Source organism: Olea europaea, chromosome 13 (assembly GCF_002742605.1).
Source record: "Olea europaea var. sylvestris chromosome 13, O_europaea_v1, whole genome shotgun sequence".
Taxonomy (NCBI): Eukaryota; Viridiplantae; Streptophyta; class Magnoliopsida; order Lamiales; family Oleaceae; genus Olea; species Olea europaea.
Genome location: NC_036249.1, coordinates 27,549,821 through 27,564,770, shown reverse-complemented (window position 1 = coordinate 27,564,770; position 14,950 = coordinate 27,549,821). Strand labels below are relative to the sequence as shown.

Sequence of the window (14,950 nt, the reverse complement as noted above, 5' to 3'; positions counted from 1 at the left end):
TAACCGGACTGTGTGAAGAGGGGCCGGATCACAGACCCAAGGATTAGTCTAGAATAGGACACCTTGTAAAAAAAAAAAAAAAGGATCAAACAGGAGGTTAATGGAGACCAGTCCAAGGTCAGGGCAATGTCGTCATTGGTGTCATCCTGGCAATTTTCTTTGCTCCAATGAAGAGGCTGTGGTTATCGAATAGGATTCCAATGGATTGAACCCAAGTGAAGTCCGTCTTCATGTTTTCGTTTCTTTTTCAGACAAATTGGAATGTGGAGGTTGAGGTCAGTAACAAGGCATAAATTGTTTTCCTTTCTGTCATGGAAGTAAAAAGTGATGCCATTACTGTCGTTGATCTTGACAAAAGGCCGATCTTTACCCTTTTTGTCATGTTTTTATAGTGTTCTAGCAAAAGGCCAAAATTTCCCCCCTTTTTAATCAACTTTTTTCCTTTGTAATGGAATAAATGCTACCTTTCGAATTATTATGTTCAATTTCAATAAAATAATAGAGTCTATGTCACGTTGAGGGTGGTGGTGATTATAGGGATTCATGGTTCATGGAATTTCATCTTATAATTATTGGTCTATAAAATTAATTATTGAATTGTGAGATTGTTGATGTTATATGTAATGTGGATGAGTATAGTGTTTTTTTTAAATTTTGAAATTGTATTACGATGGATTTAGAGTGTGAGGAATATATAAAATTTGTATGCACCTATATTGTTTAAATGAATGAATATATTGAAATGCGATGGGGATGAAAATAATAATGTTCTAAAATTTTAATATTTTAATAGAAATAGGTAGAGAGTCTGATAGATATATAACAATCATTGATATATATAGCGACACCCTTTATTTATTGTATTTTATAAATAGAAGCTATTGGACCATGGTAAGTCGTTGTTTGGTTCCTATTCTTTTCAAAATACATTTTTTTCCCTCTCTCCATTTCTCTCTTTTTTCAATCACATTTTTCAATAAAATAATCTTATATGCAAACTCCAAATTTTCCCTTATTTTTTAACTCTATATTCTTCATTAAAATACTAATCCAAAATTTTTTTTTTGACGAACAAGTGAAACAAGCACTAAGAGGAAGCTATTTAGTTAAAAGCATTATTTGACTTATACCGTTTTACACAAGGTCTTTGACATTTGCACATTTTATTCTCTAATGGGAAGGATGTTAGCCTTTGTTTGTCAACTATTCTACCACATTCTATCACATTATTTTTTTGTACAGTACTCATTTTCAATCACACATTATTCATTAAAATAATATTATACATAAATAAAAAAATCCCTTCTTTTTTAACCACACATTTCAACATCAATCACTATTCTATAATACACAATTTGAAATTAAAGGGACACTCACAAGGCCTTATTCTTATTTATTTTTGGAGAGATGATGGTTTTCAGAATTGTGCAAAATCATTTGGTAGAATAATGATGATGCTATTCTAGAGGTTTTTGTATTTTTCTTTTTTGGTTCTATTATTAAAGAAATAATAAGATCAGGCATTTTTAAATGACGTTCAGTTTTAGCTGCTACTTTATGTTACACAACAGGGATCAACCTATATGCTATTATATATTTTCATTGGCATTACTCGAGTTCTTTGGACTCTTGAGGATAAGTAATTAAATTGAACTTTTTTTCTTGTCCCACATATAAAGAATGCTTTGGTTACAGACAAGGCCTGCACTTCCATTTCTTCAGCAACTTGTACACTCAAGTGATGAAGAAGCTTTTACTGATGCATGCGGCTTTGCCATATCTTTCAGATGAAAAAAACGATAAAATTCAAGCTGTGATGGATTCTGAAGTATGTCTGAACTTGGTTGAGTTATTGCTGTGAGCAATTTTATTTCATGACCTTGAATGAACTTTGCTAGGATATGCATCTGATAACATGACTGTGATATTTCACCTTCTGTTCTTATCCCTACCCTTCGGACAGTTGGAAACATTGTCACCAGATATGATATACCAACTCAGGTACAGTTCAAAGGTGTTGGTAGTTTCACTGTTCTCGCGAATATGTTTCTGTTTTAAGATATGCTGTGTCTTTGCATTATAGTAAGGAACACTGTAAACTTACTACGAAAGCAACAAAAAACCTAGCAGGAGTCCAATAAAAAAGGAAAAAAGAAGATAGCAAGAGAGAGACTCATTATGCTGCATTTACAATGCTGCATTTACAAGGCATCGATTATAAGTACATTAAGAAGATCCAATGAAGCCCATTCTCTTCCGGTGTGTGGGTGCAGGAAGAAGATTCACACCCATTTCCTCTGTTTATTTGTTATTGCTTTTAGGTTTCTTGTCAAAAATTAAGTAGCCTGGCAAATACCACAATGGACAGATGTTCTGTGACACATACACTTCAACTAGAGTAGCGCGTCCGTGTCTGACACTCAATCTTGATCATTTTTCTCTTTATCATAAATTTTATATATTTTTAACTCGGAAGTTATTATTAAGAGCATGTTTAAACCTCATTTTTAGTAAAGAATGCATTTTGGAATAGTAGATTGATGAAAAATGTTTGGTAGTATTTTTTTAATTTGCGTGTAATATTATTTTATTGAAAAATGTGTGATTGAAAGAAGAGAGAAAAATGAATTTTAAAAATAATGGGTATCAAACATAACCTAAATAATAAATATGTACTCATATTTAAAATGTTTCAACTAGGAAAATTAATAACAAATATAACACTAATCTTATACTATATAAATGAATAATTTTAAAGAATTTAATCCATGTGTCGACGACGTGATGTATCTTTAGTTTTTGAAAATCACGTGTCGGCGTGTATATAGGGTACTTCATAGGACATCAGTTCGTGTAATCCTTTTTTTTTTTCAAATGTGTCCAGTGTGTTGGATTTATTACTCAAATTATGAAAAAAAATGTTTCATTATTTTCATGTGGAAAATATTATTTCCTTATTTTCAGGTGATTTTGTTGGAAAAATATTATTTCCTTTATTTCACATAATTTTTGATATTATTTTCATCTTAAAGGTATGATATGTACCTATAACTAGTGGTCGCTTCTTTCAGTTTAGTTCAAGCTAAAATTGCTATGTTGTAATTTTCTCTCCATATTGTTACATCGTTTCTTCTGCTTATCTTTCTTTGATTTCTTTACGTTAAATCTTGTTTTATCTTTATGATCTTGTTACATATTTCATACACCGTCATTAATCCCAATCATTACGTTACCTTTGGGATCAACAAGTGCTATCAGAGTTAGGCTGCAGGTTCTTCGAGATTTGATTGAGATTTTTTAGAGACGGCTACATTGAACTATGATATTATGCTGTTGGATCATAATGCAAGATTTTCTCTGTAGCAAGTGAAGATGAGGGCTAGTCTGGCGTAATTGGACTTGGACGATACATTGCTGGGTTTTGAGAAGATGCTGGCTAATTGGATAATGAAGGAGAAACAACAAAGGGATCGGAAGGCTTTATCCCAAATTCATCTTTATTTATCCAATAATATTTTGCAGAACGTCTTGAAGGAGAAAATATCGGCTACTTTTTGGTTGAAACTAGAGCAGTTATATATGACTGAAAGTCTCACTAGCAAATTGGCTCTAAAGAAAAAGTTGTATTCCTATCGTATGGCAAAAGGAGGGTCAATGAAAGACCACATTGCTGTGTTCAAAAAAATAGTTGAAGATTTAGAGACATTGGAGGTTAAGTATGATGAGGATGACTTGGCCTTGATCCTGTTGTGTTCGCTGCCCGCCTCTTCTTCCTCATTTCAGGACACCATCCTCTACAGTCGTGATACTTTGACCATTGAGGATGTCTACAATGCTTTGTTCTCAAAAGAGAGGATGAAACATTTGGTTAGAGCTACATCGAGGGATAAGGAAACTCTTGTATCTCATGATGATCGATGGAGGCATAGATCGAGGACGAATTTCAACAATTTATACTGCTTCTATTGCAGGAGTAAAGGACGTGTTAAGAAAGATTGATATAAGTTGCAGGCTAAAGGTAATTTAACTGCAAATCATAGGGAGCACTCATGCAATTCGGATGAGATTAATGTTACCGAGGATTTTTCAGACGGCGGTGATGTGATGTTGACCGTGGTATCTGAAGTGGAGTCTAAATTTGATGAGGAGAAGATTCTCGATTCTGCATGTTCGCATATGTGTTCCAATTGAAATTTCTTTCTGACATATGAGACTATCAAGCAAGGTTGAATTGTGATAGAAAATAATCAATCTTGTCGTGTTGCTAGAATTGGTTGAATCAGATTAAGGTTGCAGGATGGGATAGTCAGAACAATTGATCAGTTTTGACATGTTCCAGACCTGAAAAGAAATCTCATCTCGCTGAGTACTCTAAATGCAAAAGGGTATACCTTCGCTGGTAGAGGTGGAGCCTTGAAGGTCCGAAGGAATGTTCGGGTTGTACTAGAGGGACGAAAGACGTCTCAGTTGTACATCTTGCAGGGAAGTGTAGAACCGATTAAGAGATATCTAGACAAATTAAATACCGTGGTGGATATTCAGTTTGATATGGTACCTCTTGTGACTGGATCTGAGTCGGTTCAGAACATTGCTCAGAAAAGCATTGTAGATTCCACTTTGCCATTAATTTAAGTGGATACACTGTGTTCAGTTGCTAAGGTTGGATTCATGGAGCATAAGTACAGTGGTGTTAGTAATGTCTAGAATGCTTTCGGGATCGTCGAAAGCGAAATTCTAACAAAGGGCTTTCTGATCAGGCATTTGGTGTGGTTTCTGCTATAGGACATTTTGACCCTATTTGGTCAACATTAATTTCTTCCTGGAATTTTGAGAACATAGTCTCCCCCCCCCTGAATGAAAGAGTATTGGGGCCCCCAGTAGTTGGCATTCTAGAAGCAAAGCTTCCCGGCCACCTTGTGTGGAAATACTTTTAATGATCTCGGGGAGTTAGGTTCGAGTGTTGCTTGTGGACGCCGAGCAGAAGATTTTTTTGTGATGGAGAGTTCTGGTTACTGTTTTGAAGAGTTCGATTATTTCGATATAGTTGGACATATTTTTCCTGGTGGAGAAATTTTTGAGTTTCATTCGTTATACCGAAATTTGGCTCAAGGTGAAATTGTTGGATTTATGACTCAAATTAGAAAACAAATTGTTTCCTTATTTTTACGTGATTTTATTGGAAAAATATTATTTTCTTTATTACACATAATTTTTTATATTATTTCCATCTTTATGGTATGGTATGTACCTATAAATAGCGGCATCTTCCTTCAGTTCAGTTCAAACCAAAATTTCTATGTTGTAATTTTCTCTCTATGTTGCTATAATAAAGCATCATTTTCTCTATTTAACTCTCTTTGATTTCTTTACTTTAAATCTTGTTTCATCTTTGTGATCTTGTTACATATTTCATACAATGTCATTAATTTCAATCCTTGTGTCAACTTTGGGATCAATACAGTGTGCTAAATTTTGCTTTTTAATTTTGATTCACGGGCTACATTACATAGTGTCTTGTAAACTGCAACCCCATTTTGTGATATTCAAACAATTTACTGGGAAAACATAAAATTAAAGGGAAAGAAGGTCAAATTTACTAAAATCCATGATGGCTATTAAACAAGGATTGTAACAATATAAAAATAGGGAAAGACTCAAATGAACCTTCCACAACCTAGTAGGCACGGAGAGAAATCTAATAATTTGGGCGATTGGATCGTGAATCTCTAGATCGTTTCTCTCTTGACTATTTTCCAAGGTTAATAGGCGTAATATGGGAGGTCAAGGAAGATAGGAGAGAGATTTGGAGACAACAGGAAATGGGGGAGAGGGAGATGGAGATGCGAATATTTTGGCGAGAATTAAGCCTCTGTTTGTTACCCATTATTTGGGAAATTAAAAGGTTTTGAATAGTATATTTTGGAGAATGTGAGGTTAAAAAAAATATTGGTTTGTGTGTAGAATATTTCATTGTGTGAATGTATGGTGGAGAATCATATTGTAACAAACAATTTAAAATTCTTAAAATCATCAAACAAGCACCAAATGAGAATTTAAAAGTTTTGGATTTAGAGTGCCATTTTTTAATTCAAGGTAGTGATAAATAATTCTGCCTAATTCTTGTTCCATTCACAACCCTTGAAAATCCGAGCTCCATTCCCATCCAAGGCACAAAACCAAGTTAGGTTGTGTGACAACTAGATTGATTGTAATGGGAGATGATAAGTTGCTGGATTAAAGAAGAGCATTAGATCCCAATTGAGATCATAGTATTACCAAATGATATCATGAGGACCCTTTCAATGAAAGAACTGATAACTCTTTGTATTAAGTTTGTTAATTGGGCCAAATTTAATGCTCCCTTCATTCCATTTATATCGAATGATTTTGTTTTTCATGTGGATTAAAATTTTTTATTCAATGTTATTGAAAAAGCAATTTTTGCAATGAATTTTTTTAGTTTACACTTATTTAATTATCAACAAAACAAGTAGTACTACTAAAAAATAATGGTGGGAAATACTATGAACCACCTAAACTCTACTCCCTCCAAGAACTGTGTGTATGATTTGGATGATTCCAAAGAGTAGGTAATTTAAAATTTGTACAATTTCAAGATTAAATGGAGAAAATTGGTTATAATTAGTCAAATTAAATAAGGGTATATTAGTAAATGAACAAAATAAATACATTTTTCTTATGTAAATGAACAAAATAAATACATTTTCAATAAAGAAATGTGACTATAATTTGGGACAAGAAAATCGGCCTATATAAATGGGACAGAGAGAGTATTTGAATTGAGATGTTAAAAAAAAAAAAAAAAGGTCGTGCGCAAGACCACATATTTTATTTTAACTGTCCGTCTTTTCATGTATCCATATTTCTGAACGTACATTGTAAGCTATTGATGCGGCAATACTTGGATCTTTTCTTGGGAGAGTGCAAGTTATATAATTCTTTTGAGCATTTTTGCATCTTAAGAAGATTAAGATGTAAGTTCGCAACTTGTCAAAATATTAATGCTGAAACCAAGTGGTGTGAAACGTGTTCCTCAGTATCATGAATCAGAATTTATCTTAACATTTCGCAATGGTAATTCACCACTAGGACTGTTGTTATGCATAAGTTCTTCCTACACTATATGTGGATTTTACTACTAGTTTATTGAACCACTATTACTTTTATTGAGTGTAATGACTTAACAAATACAAGTTGCTTGTTGCATCTCTTGGTGAAAAAAAATTAACTAAGAGCATTTCCAAAATAATGGTAAGTCATTCTACGACTAGAGATGGACTAGAGATGCCTGGAAATAAGCTACATTACTGAATTACAGCATGTTTGCCATGTGCTTTTTTAAATCTTTGAAGGATTCCTTTATTGAGACAATGGTATTCTTTTCAATTGTAACCCACAAAATATGATTACTGTAATTTATCTCATTAAGAAAGTAGAGTTTTAGCTTTTTCTGATCTATGTCTTGTGAAGTTTGAATTAATCCTTGTAGATTAGTGTTCATAGGATATACTGTTGGTTGTTGGTTTAAGTGTTATGCCCTATATTCAATCGAATTTAGGTTGTAAACACTTCTAATATGTTTAATACATTTATTTTGACAATATTTATTATTTATTTAAATTAATATTTTGATGAATAATATTAAATAATAGAGTCCGAAAATTCAAGTTTCGGTATTTTGTTAATCACAAGAACTGTGATTGCGAGATACAAATTACATATGATTGGATCTTGAATAATTAATGGTCGTAAATAATAACGAAATACGTATATCGTTATTACGGATAGACCATCACTTGTGACATTTCTTACTTGTGAAGTAAGTAGCTAATCTCACAAGTTAAAGTGTAGTGACATTAAAATGAACGCGTGAATGTTTTGTTATAGAACAAAACATTGGAGACCATTTGGGAGATTCAACATGGATAACTATTTGAGTGTAAGTGGTTAATTTCTAACATTCGGTAGTAGAATTGGTCCTTTGACTTGAGGTCATCATAGCATTTTATATGAGGACAATCATACTTTGGCGGTGTTGGATGTTGCTCTGCCAATGGACGCTAATACGGTATCGCTTGGGTATATCAAAAATCGTATGAAAGTTGTGAAAAACCTATAGAGGATTCGTCACTCTTAGATAGTAAGAGATTATAATCCATAATTCATTCAATTAAGTCGATAACGAAATCCCTGGCCAAGATGTACTCAGAGTTTTCGACTTATATTGACTTAATAGTGCAATAAAAGATATGGTCAATAATCGGGATTGACACACTTTTATATCTCGTAATTGATCGGATCATGTTGACGAATGGATTATAATTTCATGGTAAACAACAAGTTTGATTTTGTCATACCACGTGACATTTTTCGTCACATGAATTGCCCTAATACATTGCTAAATGTCAATCTGGGATAACAAATGTGAATTGATGATAAATTAAAATGGTGTTTTCATTTATCAATTTTGATTAGATCAAAATAATATTTCACGTCATTAAATATTGTGATCGGGAACCTGATGGGTCGCATACAAAAATAAAATTGAATTATTGTAATTTGTCAGTTAATTAATTTAACAAACGCTGGATAAATTAATTAATTGTGTTGCTTATTTATAGATCCGAATTAATTAATTGGATTAATTATTTTATAGACCGAATTTAATTAAATAAGTTAATTAAATATTGGACCGGATTATGCCAAGCTGATTTTGGCTTATATAAATACGTGACAAGAATTTTCAATTTGTAGAGATTCTCATTATTCTTGCTAGTACAATAGGAGAAAACCCCAATGACTACAATATGTTCTTTGTGTGAAATTTCATTAGAGGCTGAACAATTGAACAACTGTGGGTGGCAGATTAAGGTTGCTAAAACAGAGAAAAAGAATGGAGTTTACAAATCTAGAAAAGTGTATAACTTTTACTACAATTCCTATCTAAATACAAAGAAGCTAAACACAAAGAAGATTCCTTGTGGGAATTGAAATTCATTTTTATTTCCGTTGTGCATGATAAGTAAATTCCCAACCGTTGGTTAGTTTTTTTGGTAAGTCATCTGGTTTTTTCCTGTTTATCATCAACTTCAGTGCATTGTCGTGTCTTCTGAACCTCTTAACTTGTAACCGTAAGAAGAACATTAAGAAAGAAGCATGCTGGACTATTTCAAATATCACAGCCAAATAGGAAGCAAATTCAGGTAATTGATATATCAATTTTAATCTTCTCAAAAGCCCAAGAGATCATTTTTTGGACTTTAGCCAAACAAAGCATGTCAGTTATGGATGACATGACTTTTCCCACTTCCGTAGGCTATGATTGAGACTAACATTATTGGCCCGCTAGTTCATTTGCTTCAAAATACAGAATTCGAAATAAAAAAAGAGGTTGCATCGGCAATATCTAATGCCACATCTGGTGGCACTCATGAACAAATCAAGTACTTAGATGATAAGAGTGTGTATTTTTATGCTAACATTCCTTGACGTCTATTATCTTCTGTAAACAGGTACCTTCTTAGTCAACAATGTGTTAAGCTTCTATGCGATCTACTCGTTTGTCCTGACCCAAGATTTGTCACTGTGTGTTTAGAAGGGCTTGAAAGCATTTTGAAGTTCAGGGAAGCTAAGAACCTAGGATGGAGTGGAGATATCAATCTCTATGCTCAAATGATTGATGATGCCGAAGGTTAGAAAAAATTGAGAACTTGCAGAGTTATGACAATAGTGAGATTTATAAAACAGCTATAAAGATTCTCGAGACAGTGGATTGAGGAAGATGATGAACCGGCACCACCAGGGGATGCATCAAGATAAATAAAGCAATATGAGAAAAATTATCCAACACACGATTTAGAACTTGCAACAATAGTTCACGCTCTCAAGATTTGGCATCATTACTTGTATGGAAGCAAATGCAGTAGCGAATGCTCTTAGTAGGAAGAATCTAGGTCATTTATTAGCACTATGTACACATTAAACGAGTTAATCAAAGACTTTGAAAATTAGAGAATAGAAGTGCTAACACTACTAGATCGAACGTTATATAAGTTAAGAAGTTTGGTTCTAAAATCAGTCCTCAGGGACAAGATTATAGCAGCTTAAAAAAAAGACCCTTTCTTGGAAAAGATAAGGGTCGATGTTGAAATCGAGAAAAGAAAGGGATTTAAGATGAGCAGTGATAAGGCACTTATGTTTAAAGGCCGATTGTGTGTACATAAGGATAAAGGACTAAGAAAGGAAATCATGGCTAAGGCTCACTCCGCTCTTTATGCCGCACACCCATCTCCGCAAAGATGTACAGACACTTATGTAGTACCTTTTGATGGAGGAATATGAAAGGAAGAATAGCTTTGTTCAAGTTAAAGAGTGTAGTTTGTCGCCAGGTGAAAGCTGAGTATCAGAGGCCATCAGGGCTATTAAATCCAATGGACATACCAGAATTGAAGTAGGAAAAGATCTTGATGGGTATAGTAGGTTTTCCTGGGTCGGCGAAAGGTCATGATGCCATTTAGGTCATAGTAGACTGACTTACAAAATCTGCCCATTTTTTATCGATTCATATGACTTTCACTTTGAACAGTTTGCACAATTATATGTCAGAGAAATATTCGACTTCATGGGGTACCAACGGCCATTGTGTTGGATAGAGACCCAAGATTCATTTCAAATTTTGGAAGAGTCTTTAAACAGTTATGGGAGCTAAGTTGTCTTTCATTATAGCATATCATCCTCAGACTGATGGATAGTTAAAATGAGCTATCCAAGTATTAGAAGATATGTTGAGAGCATGTATACTAGATTTGGGTATTAAATGGGAAAACTATTTTTCGTTGGTTGAGTTTGCATGCAATAACAGTTTTCAAGCTACTATCAGCAAGGCACCGTACGAGGCATTTTATGACTAGAGATGTCGTTTCGCTAATAACTGTATTTTATACACTTATTCCAATGCCTAAAATAGCAATATTCAATAGTTCTTTTAACAAACAATATCCTAAATTTTTGTATTTTACGTTTAATGGGTAAAACTTTATGAATAAAAAGGAATTGAAGGAAATAAGCAAAAAGCGAAGAAAAATGGCAAAATCCAAAGTACAGGGTACTAAATTAGCCGTTGGATGAAAGTTGGGGACCAAATTCTGCACTTTGAAACTTGAGAACTTGAAGAAAATAATAAATTAAATAGGCCTAATTGTTGGACTTGTATAGGATTAAAATTCATTAACAATTGCGAATCCAATTTACACAAAAAAGTGGGATGGAAGACATAGCAAAAGTCAAGTAATTGAAAGAGAATGATACTATGATAGTCCATTTTTAGTCAAATACTATGGCTGCTTACATGCATGCTGATACAGAGGAGGAGAGACTAACTTCAGAAGAGGGCTGTCGTCTGCCAACGAGGGAGATATTGGAGTTCTTTGGAGTCAAATTAAATGCAGAAAAAGGAGACCAATTGGGCGGCCGGCTATAGCATATGTATACACACATAAATGGGGCAGCACAGCTGGTGAATTTGGGAAGAAAAAGGTTGCTTTCTGCTTAATTATAAGAGACATTTACAAATTAGCAGTTTGGGAAAGCACATACAATTGTTGGCAACTGGGAGATTACACATATACAAACTTTGGCGATTGGAATTGTGGGGAAAAACACATTGGAAATGCTGCCTAGTGGAGATTATATATATTTGCAGCAAAAACAAAATTGAAAAGGGAGCCAAGGATATAAACAACAAATTAACGGCATAAGAAAGAATCGAAAACTGCGGCTGAATTTTTGTGCAATTATTCTTTAATAATTGTGCAAGGAATTTGAAAATTAATCACGTCCCGTCAATTTTTGGTGATGTTCTTCCTCTTTTATGTGTTTAATTCCAACATTATGTTTAGGCTAAGTCTTTTCATGTATTGGATGGATGACAACATTGTTTAATTTTTAGTTTTAATTCGAGACCTGTGTTTTTATCTTAATTCTTGTATTGTGATTCCATTAATATGTTGCTTATTCATAGTGTTGGAAAACTCATGATAAGTAGAACGCTATTATTAGGATACACATGCAATAAATGTTAAGAATAATATTTGTGACGTGTACGATCTTATGTAATAATCCTAAATGTCGATGCACGTTTGCCATATGAATTCGAACTAGAAATATGGTCGTCTCATTGTAATCATTGGTTTATTATATCTTGAGAAAGAATAATAAATAAAAGTAAAATTATCGATCTTCACAATTGCATGAATTGAGATAATTATTATTGGTTGAGAATTAGAACTAAGTATTAATCAGTGGCGTCGAAAATTCAATACGTTCACACATTTGATTTTTAAATCAACTTTCATTGATTTCATAAGTTTTAGTTATAAAACTTAGTCAGTTATTCATCAATTGTCTTTCGGTTACAAACACGAATTTAAGTATATCAAATATACTAGAATTGATCCTTATTCCATGTGAAACGATAACACTATCATCACGATTATTATTTGTACAACGAACTCGTACGCTTGCGGGGTTTTGATGAAAAGTTTTTGATGTCATTGGGAATAACGATGTTAATTTTAGCTATTCGATAATTTAGATTTGTTTTTATTTTTTTAATCATTATTTTTAGCTTTCTATTACACTACTTAATTCTCTTGTATCTTGACTCTTTTCAGGCGACTTTAGTTTATGCAAAATCTTGATGAGTGAAATCTCATTTCGATAGATCGTGAAATTGAAAGGACATTCAGATTTCACTGGAGAGTGCACATCAAGCAAGGAAAATGGCTGATAATCAAAATCAACCGCTAAATCAGGTTCAGTTTCAAGAGCAAATACAACAGCCAAATCAAGAGAAAGCCATCCATAATGGAGCTCCTATTTTAGTTGGGGATTAAGTCCAGTTCCTGTACCAGTGCAACCCTCCATGGAATAACCTCCTTTCAGACGCCTAATTTTCACCTCAGACCAGATCTTATCAATCTGTTTCAAAATCACCAAGACATCAGGTTCTTTGGAAAAGCTACGGAGAATCCTCATGAACATATTTTAGCATTTCTTATGCTATTTGAGGTAATCACTCATGAAGGGATATCAGTAGACGCATTCCGAATGCGATTATTTCCTCATACCTTGAAAGACGTCGCAAGAGAATGGTTCCTCTATTTACCTCCAGGAAGCATCCAATCATGGAATGACATGGTTCAAAAATTCACCATGAAATTCATTTCACCCTCTCGAGTTCACTAGATTAGTAATAAAGTTCACACTTTTAAGCAAAAAGATCTTGAGAGCTATCCTGAGGCATGGTAGAGGTTCAAGAATTTTTTTTAGGAAATGACCCAGCTTTGACATTCCTAAGCAGGCTCAGCAATGTCTTTTCTACTACGGTGTAAAATAGGAGTTGAAGAATATAATAGATGCTTCAGCGGAAGGATCGGTTATGAAAATTGATATCAACGAGACCTATGATTTGTATGAAAGAATAGTTGAAAATCAATTGATGTGGCCAATCGATAGGAAAGCTCCAAGGAAAATAGTAAGGTTACACAACGTGGATGCAGTGACAGATGGGCCACGCAAATGAAAGTTCTTACAATGAAAATGGACAATCTGTCTAAGTCAGTTAACATGGTACACCAATTACCACCTGTTAGCGAAGGTTGTGGAATGGATCGTGCTACTACACACTACCCTTTGGTTTCTATACATGTTAATCGGCTTGAGGAAGTGAGCTACACATAGAACTTTCAGAGACAGCGAAATAAATCCTACTCAAACGTATATAATCTGGTGTGGAGGAACGATCTAAAATTTTTATTGTCTAATAATCAAGGACAAGAACATGAAGGAAACAATCAAAATAAACTACAAGGTTCCAATAGCAACAACAGCAAGGGAGAAAGCTATCGTTGGAAGATATGCTAACTCAATACATTACAAAAATTGAGACCAACTTTCAGAACCAACAAGCCTCGATCAAGAACTTGGAACAATAGATGGGATAAATAGCAGTCGCACTATCAGATAGAGCTCAAGGAGCATTACCTAGTAATATTGAGACAAATCTTAAGGAATAGGCCAAAGAAATCACTACATGTAGTGCGTCCAGTTACCAGAAATACATGTAAAGCAGCTTGCAATTGTCATAGAAAGGGTACCTACCGCGAATGAAGAGCAAGTGGATGAATCAGACGAAGCCACAGAGAAAAATCAAGTTGAGTCATCAGATAGTCCATGGGTGAAGCCAACCGCTCCTGTCAAAGTTTATGTTCCTCCGATCCCATTACATTGCAAAAACACAAGCTCGATAAGCAATTTCAAAAAAATTTGGATGTGTTCAAGAAGCTGCACATAAACATAGCATTCGCTGAAACTTTAGCTCAGATGCCCAGCTACACCAAGTTTATGAAAGATATTCCATCAAATAAGAGAAAGCTAGAGGAAAATGAAATAGTCATGCTTACTGAGGAGTGCATCGCAATTCTCCAACATAAGTTATCACCGAAGTTAAAAGATCTAGGGAGTTTTACTATTCCTTGTAACATTGGTAATTTATATATAGATAGATCATTGTGTGATTTAGGGGCTAGCTTAATTTAATGCCTTTATCTCTTTTTAGGAAACCAGGTTTGGGAGAAGCAAAACCGACTATAGGTTCATTGCAGTTGGCTGATAGGTAGATCAAACACCCTTGAAGATATTTTAGTGAAGGTAGTGAAGGTCGATAAGTTTATCTTCCCAACGGAATTTATTATTCTGGATATGGAGGAAGATAAGGACGTCCCCCTCATATTGAGTTGTCCTTTTTTGACTACGGAAAGGGTTCTAATAGATATGCAAAAGGGTCAGTTGATATTGAGGTTAAATGAAGAGAAACTGATAATCAACGTGTTGGCAGTGGGAAATTACACATTTACAAACTTTGGTGACT

At 34.0% G+C, this 14,950-nt stretch overlaps 1 pseudogene; it reads left to right on the top strand.

Moving 5' to 3' along the window:
• The first annotated feature begins 1,680 nt into the window (after nucleotides 1-1,680).
• On the top strand, nucleotides 1,681-10,362 carry LOC111408618 (annotated as a pseudogene).
• The last annotated feature ends 4,588 nt before the right edge of the window (nucleotides 10,363-14,950 follow it).